General features: G+C 40.7%; 1 protein-coding gene and 1 pseudogene across 1 annotated transcript in view; one reads left to right on the forward strand and one right to left on the reverse strand.

Annotated features, from left to right (window-relative positions):
- PREX2 (phosphatidylinositol-3,4,5-trisphosphate-dependent Rac exchange factor 2) overlaps positions 1–7,426 on the reverse strand; it is a 482,194-nt gene that overhangs the window by 442,833 nt on the left and 31,935 nt on the right. The window lies entirely within an intron of this gene.
- LOC102816696 lies at positions 5,141–6,292 on the forward strand (annotated as a pseudogene).

Here is a 7,426-nt window from a genome sequence, read left to right on the forward strand (position 1 = left end):
TATCATTGCTGACGTCAGATGTATCTTGGCTGAAAGCAGAGAATTCCAGAAAGATGTTTACCTGTGCTTTTCACTGGGTGGATCATGACAAGCTATGGACAACACAGCAGAGAAAGAAAATTCTGGAACACTTAATTGTGCTCATGAGGAACCTGTACTTAGACCAATAGGCAGTCATTTGAACAGAACAAGGGGACACTGAATGGTTTAAAATCAGAAAAGTTGTGCACCAGGGTTGTATTCTTTCACCATACTTATTCAATCTGTATGCTGAGCAAATAATTCAAGAAGTTGGATTATAGGAAGAACAACATGGCATCAGGATTGGAGGAAGGCTCATTAACAACTTGTGGTATGCATATGATACAACCTTGCTTGTTGAAAGCAAAGAAGACTTAAAATACTTACTGATAAAAATCAAAGAGGACAGCTTTCAGTATGGGTCGCACCTTATTGTAAAGAAAACAAAATCCTTACCACTATATAGATTACATCCATATAAAAGGGAAAAAAAAGATTGAAGTTGTCAAAGATTTAATTTTGCCAGATTAAGCATCAACAGAAATAGAAGCAGCAGTCAAGAAATCACATGATATATTGCATTAGACATATCTGCTGTATAAAACCTCTTTAAATATTCAAGAGGATTAATGCATGTCTGACCCAAGCCATGGTATTTTCAATAGCTTCATATGCATGTAAAAGTTGAACAATGAATAAGGAAGACTGTAGAAGAAGTGATGCATTTGAGTTATGGTGCTGGAGAAGAATATTAAAGGCACTTAACAACAGCAACATAGCCATTCAGTATGTACCCATGTAACAAAGCATAGTTTTTGGTTGTTTTTACTGTTGTTGCAAAATGGTATGTATGTTATAGCATGGACTGAAATTTCTTATGTATGCCTCTTAGTGTCATTATTTAACTTGGTCAGACTGCACTGACTTCACCTATATTTTATCTTGTTTGTCCATCACCAAAAATAACAAATGTCTGCTATGCAAAAAGTAATTCCTCCTCACTCTGCACCAATTCCTCCACAACCTCACCAGCATTTGTTATTTCCTTTGGAGGTGGGGGGGAGGGTCACTGTCATTTTTGCAAGGGTGAGATGGTGTCTCATGGTAGTTTTGATTTGCATCACCGGATTGGGAGCCACATGGTTGGCAGTTTGAGTCCACCAGCTGCTCCAAGGGAAAAAGATGAGGCTTTCTCCTCCTCCTAAGATTTATAGCCTTGGAAACTCTACAAAGTGTTGCTGTGAGTCAGAACCCACTTGAAGGCACTTAATAACAACAACAATAGCTAATAATCACAAGCATCTTTTCATGTATTTGCTGGTTGCCTGAATGTCTTCTTTGGTGAAGTGTCTGTTCATGTCCTTTGTCCTTTTTTTTCTTTTTCTCTAATTGGACTGTTTGTCTTTTTGTTGTTCAGTGGTTGAAGTTTTCTATATATTTTAGAAATTAAACCCTTATCAGATATGTTTATTGTGAACTATTTTTTTCTCAGTCTGTAGGTTTTCTTTTTACTTTCTTGATAAAATCTTTTGAAGAAAGTTAAGTATTTAATTTTTAGGAAGTTCCATTTATCTAATTCATCTTCTGTTATTTGTGCACTTTTTAGTTTTGTTTGATAGGCTATTTATGCTGAAAATGAGTCCCTTTAGTTTTGTGAACGGCAACAAACTATGAGAGGGGTTCTGGAGTAGCACTGCAGGCTAATGCGCTGGACCACAAGATCAGTTTGAACGTCAATGTCGGTGGTTCAAACCTACCAGCTGCTCCTCAGAAATCCTAGACAAGGTTGCTACGAGTCAGAATTGACTCGACGGCACTTAACAATAATGAACAGTAAGAAAATAAAAATTTTTTGTTAAAGCTATCCATTTGTGGTATTTCTGTTATAACACTACTCAATAACCAAGAAGTCACCAAGTGCTTAACTGTTTGTGTCAACCAGGTGACATGGTAATCCCATAAAGAAAAAAGTTAAAGCTGAATTTTTTTTCTTCTTCCTCTAATGGTGATCTGTGAAGATCACCAACAGGCTTTGTTACAGAAACTAATGCACTAGGAACACAAGGCCTGCTATTCTTACAGCTAAAAGTAAAGTCATCTGAGCTTTTCACAACAGGGAACTTTAATTATATCTTTAGACATGGGGAGAAAATGAAAACCATGAAGGACAATCACATCAAACCCTGTGGCTTCACATAAATTGGTTTGTGGCATTTCAAATCTCCCTTGGTATGCATATCCTTATGTTTACAAATTGGCACTTAAAATATAACCCTTCACATCTCATCACAACAAAGAATTTTGGAAAATACATCAGTCCTCTATGAGAATCCTCTAAAGACTAAATTTTAATTTCTCCAACATCCACATTTCCCAAAGTACCATGCTTCCTTTCCCACATGAAGAATACTTCCCACTAATAACTATTGTCTTATTATTTTGTTTAAAAAGTAAATTAAAAACCCATTGCCAGTGAATGGATTCTCACTCAGTGTAAACCTACAGCACATAGTAGAACTAGCCCATAGAATTTCCAGGGCTGTGATCTTTACAGAGTCTTGGGGTGGCACTGTAGGATAAGTACTTGAACACAAGGTCAGTTTGAACAGCAAGGTTGGTGGTTCAAACTCACCAGCTGCTCCTCAGAAAACCTATACAGAGTATCTATGAGTCAGAATCGACTCTATGGCACTTAATGAGAACAATCTTCTTCCTGCTGAGTGGCTGGTAGGTTCAAATTTCTGATCTTCTGGTTAGCAGTCCAGCACTTAAACTCTATGCCACCAGGGTTGTTTTGTTTAGACATAGAAAATATAATATATGTTGTCTACCAAAGTTAAGGACTAAGGTGCATCTGACTCAAGCCATGGCATTTTCAATAACCCCATATGCATGTGAAAGCTGGACAGTGACTAAGGAACACCGTAGAAGAATTGATGCATTTGAGTTATGGTGTTTGAGGAAAATATTGAAAGTGCCATGGGCTGCCAAAAGAACAAACAGATCTGTGTTGGAAGAAGTGCAGCCAGAGTGCTCCTTGGAGGCCAGGATGGCCAAACTTCATCTCTCAAATTTGTCAGAAGGAACCAGTCGCTGGAGAAGGATATCATATTTGGTAAGGTGGAGGGTCAGAGAAAAAGAAGAAGACCCCCAGTGAGATGGATTGGCAAAGTGGCAGCATCAGTGGGCTCAAGCGTGGCAACAATTGCGAGGTTGGCCCAGGATTGGGCAGTGTTTCATTCTTTTGTGCATACGGTCCGTAGGGTGGGTATCAGTTGGTACCATCTTGATAGCAAACAACAACAAACTAAAGTTTAACCAAAATTTTAACAGTATCTTTCCCACTACCAGTATTTCTACTTACTTTTTGAAAAGTATTATTGAATAACAGTTGGCTTTCAAATATCTTTATTTATGCAGACACCTAGGTAGTATAATTTTCTTTCTAACTTTTTCAATGTCTACTTACTTTCTCATTTTATAAGTTATTTTTGTCCCAGGACACTAGAAAGGCTTTAGATTTTACTATGATGAGGATGAGAAGCATTTGGAGGGCTTAGGGAAAAAAAGGAGTCTTGGTGTGATGCTGTAGGATAGCACTGGACTACTAACCACAAGGTCAGCAGTTCAAAGCCACCAGCCACTCCTTGGAAACCCTACACAGGGTCGCTATGAGTCAGAACCAACTCCATGGCACTTATCCACAGCAACACCTGTATATTAGAATCATCTTTGGAGCTTCATAAAAATACAGATTTCTGGTCCTGCTTCCCTTCCCCAATCCTGACATTCTAAATTGGTCCAGAGTGAAGTCCAAAACCAAACCACATCAACTGCTATGAGTTGGAACCAAGTTAACTGCACTTAACAACAATGATCACAAGCTTTAAGAAGCAGATCACCAGGACTTTCTTTCAAGGCACTGCTGGGTAGATCCAAATCACCAACCTTTTGTTAGCAGCTAAGTGCTTAACTGTTTGCACTGCCCAGAGACTGAGTGAGACCCAGGCATCATTATATTCTCCACTGATTCAGTCTTTCAGACATCTGCTGGGCTTAATAGATTGGTCTTCGTCCAGACTACCTACATTCTACTGCAGGATTGTGCATGACATTTATTGCAAAGCATCACAAAATAGAAAGATTTGCTCATTTACCTCAAATTTCTTATTCAGAAGTTAAAAGTTGATTATTTCTCTATCCAGAAAACTTAAACATTTAGCTACTTATGTGAGAATTCTGAGTATTTTTTAAGTATTTTTTTCAGTATTTTCCCAAAGTAGCAGCCCAGCCCAATCTCTGTAGGAGGTCCATGAGGCTGACAATTGCAAAGTAAAAAGGTTTGATTTGTAAATTGGTTCCATAAGATACACAGAAGCATGAAAATAGGGTAGGGGTATTGTTATTTTTTCTGGGATAATTAATCCCATGTTCTTGAAAGACTGATGATCATAACAGTGTTTCTTCATATGAATAGGTCTCCTCTGTGGTTTGGGGGCTTAGGGGTTTTTTATTTTTGATTTCAGTGTGGGGTGGCAGTTTGACCATTACACTGTAATTGTATCTTACACTGTTTTACATGAAATTCAGAGACAACGGATCCAAGGAACATATAGATCTATATCTCCTTCTCAACAACTGCTACCCAAATTAAACACCACTTTGCAGTTTGCCTTCTCAAACTGTAGAGAACTGATTTCTCTTGTATTTTTCCATACTTCTTAATCTCTTAACCAATTATAACTGGCCATAGGGGAAATAAGTACTTAAGGTGCTAGAAATCAGAACAAATACAGCTATACAAAAGTAAGTTGCTGGAGTCTTGGCGTGGTGCTGTAGGATAAGCACTGAACTGCTAACTGGGTTAGCAGTTCAAACATACCAATCACTCTTTGGAAACCCTAAACTAGGTTCGCTATGAGTTGAAAGGCACTCCACAGAACTTAGCAAGAATAGCCAACTCAATGGCACATAAGAACAAGACTAGAGTAAGAAGTAGTGATTAAGCACTCTGCTGCTAACCAGAAGTTCAGCAACTTGAACCCACCAGCTGCTCCTCAGGAGAAAGATGCGGCAGTCAGCTTCCATAAACATTTGTCTTGGAGGCTTGGTCGCATCAACTAACCAGAGTTCACAAATCCTCTGCTCTGAGCTGAACCAGACCTCCCTGATCCCAGCTTTCTTTCCTTTGAGAACACTAAGAATAATGTCTCTGTATCAGTTTTTACTAGAGCCAATCACCTATCATGCCTGTAACAGGGGTAGAACCCAGACCACATCTATAAGAAGAACAGGAGCCAGTGGGTGAAAGCTCAAGAACTCCAGGAACACAATGGACATATCACAGGTATCGACTGGGCACCCAAGAGCCACTGCATCGTCACTTGAGGGACAGACCGCAACGCCTCCATGTGGAGTCAGAAAGATGGTGTTTGGAAGCCCACCCTGGTGATTCTCAGAATTAACCACGTGGCCAATTTTATGAAGTGGTCCCCACTGGAGAACAAATTTGCCTTGGAAAGTAGAGCACAGCTCTTCTCTGCTACTTTGAGTCTGAAAATGACTGGTGGGTAAGCAAGCATATTAAGAAGCCAACCTGCTCCACAATCCTCAGCTTGGACTGGCATCCCAATAATGTTTTGCTGGTAGCAAGCTCATGTGACTTCAAGTGCAGGGTGTTTTCTGCCTACATTAAAGAAGTGGATGAGAAGCCACCCAGGACACTATGGGGCAGGCAGCAATATGTCTTCTGGTCGGCAGCGGCAGTGGTGGCTGGGTGCACGGGGTCAGCTTCTCTGCCAGTGGGAGTTGCCTGGCCTGGGTCAGCCACAACAGCACCGTGTCCATTGTCAATGATGCAAAGAGTGTGCAGGTGTCAACTCTGAAGACCAAGTTCCTGCCTCCCCTGAGTGTATCATTTGTCTCAGAGAACAGAACCGTGGCTACTAGCCACCACTGCTACCCGATGCTCTTTAACTAATATGACTGTGACTGCTTGACCTTCCTCTCCAAACTCCACATTCCTAAACAGCATCCAGCGCTACATGTCAGTGATGGAGTGCTTCTGCAACATGGACTAGTGGGCCACCAGTGAGGACCACAACACAGCCTTGGAGATGCTGCAGCAGAAGAGCATCATCACTCAAGTGTCTGTCTGCAGGTGGACAAGGAAGATTGCCATAAATTCTGCACTGCAGACATCAACGGAGCCATGATAATTTGGGATTTCATGACCTTAGGATCTATGATCCAGGGCCTTTGGACAATGTGAAGCTGAACAAATCTCCTGGATTGATTTGGCATGACCCTTCGCAACTGCCCACCGCCCTATCCAATGAAGACACATGCAGTGCAAATACCGTGTGTGTGGTTTCATTTGAATATAACTGGCGAAAATGTTGGTTTTTTAAAAAGGCATCAGTGATACTTTTTTTTGGCTGTTTCATTTCATTCCTAACCAAGCTTCTCTTTATGTCGTTTATGTTGGAAAATCATCACACTGACTTAAAGCAGGGAAGGAAGGTATGTACACTGTCTAATAGACAGTTCAATAAACTGAATATGGAAAAAAACATTGGTCTTGGAAACCCTTTAGGGTATTTCTACTCTGTATGAGGAGCTCTGGTAATGTAGAGGTTACCAGTCGGGCTGCCAACCTCAAGGTCACAGCAGTTCAAAACTACCAGCGATTCTGTGGGAGAAAGAGGAGGCATTCTGTTCCCATAAAGATTTACAGCCTCAGAATCCCTGTGCAGGGTCACTATGAGTCAGAACCGACTCTACGGTACTTAACAACAACAACAACTCTGTATGAGTCAGAATCAACAAGAGGGCAGCAAGCTTGGTTTGGTTTTGGAAAGACTGGACTCAAGTTCAGATTTTGGTCAAAAGATTCTCTAACTCTGTGTCTTTTGTTTGGAGCAACCCACCTCACCTTTGTGCATCTGAGACTATAAGCAGAAGGAAAGCTTTAAACATAAAACCAGATGCTAAGAAGTTAACTTGATGCATGGCCATTCATTCCACTGTGTGTCAGAGTAGAACTGTGCTCCATAGGGTTTCCAATGGCTGATTTTTCAAAAGGAGATTGCCAGGCATGTCTTTCAAAAATGCCTTTGGGCAATCTCTGATCCCTACCCTTTCTGTTAGCAGTGAAGTATGTCAAGCATTTGCTCTACTGCTTACATGGTATTAGTAAAATAAACCGAATGACAAAAATAAATGTTGTCACTGATAAGGGGAAGTGAGAGAAAAACAGCAATGAAGATGCAAGCTAAACCCTACAATGTTCAAAAGACTCCTGTGAACCCAGGTGGAGACCTGGTTGGCCAGCAGTGTGGCAAGACCTGGGGACTCTTGGGCCCAGAGTCAGTGACATAGCCACAGAGGACTAGAGTGGAGAGTG

Source organism: Chrysochloris asiatica, unplaced genomic scaffold, assembly GCF_000296735.1.
Source record: "Chrysochloris asiatica unplaced genomic scaffold, ChrAsi1.0 scaffold00036, whole genome shotgun sequence".
Classification (NCBI taxonomy): Eukaryota; Metazoa; Chordata; class Mammalia; order Afrosoricida; family Chrysochloridae; genus Chrysochloris; species Chrysochloris asiatica.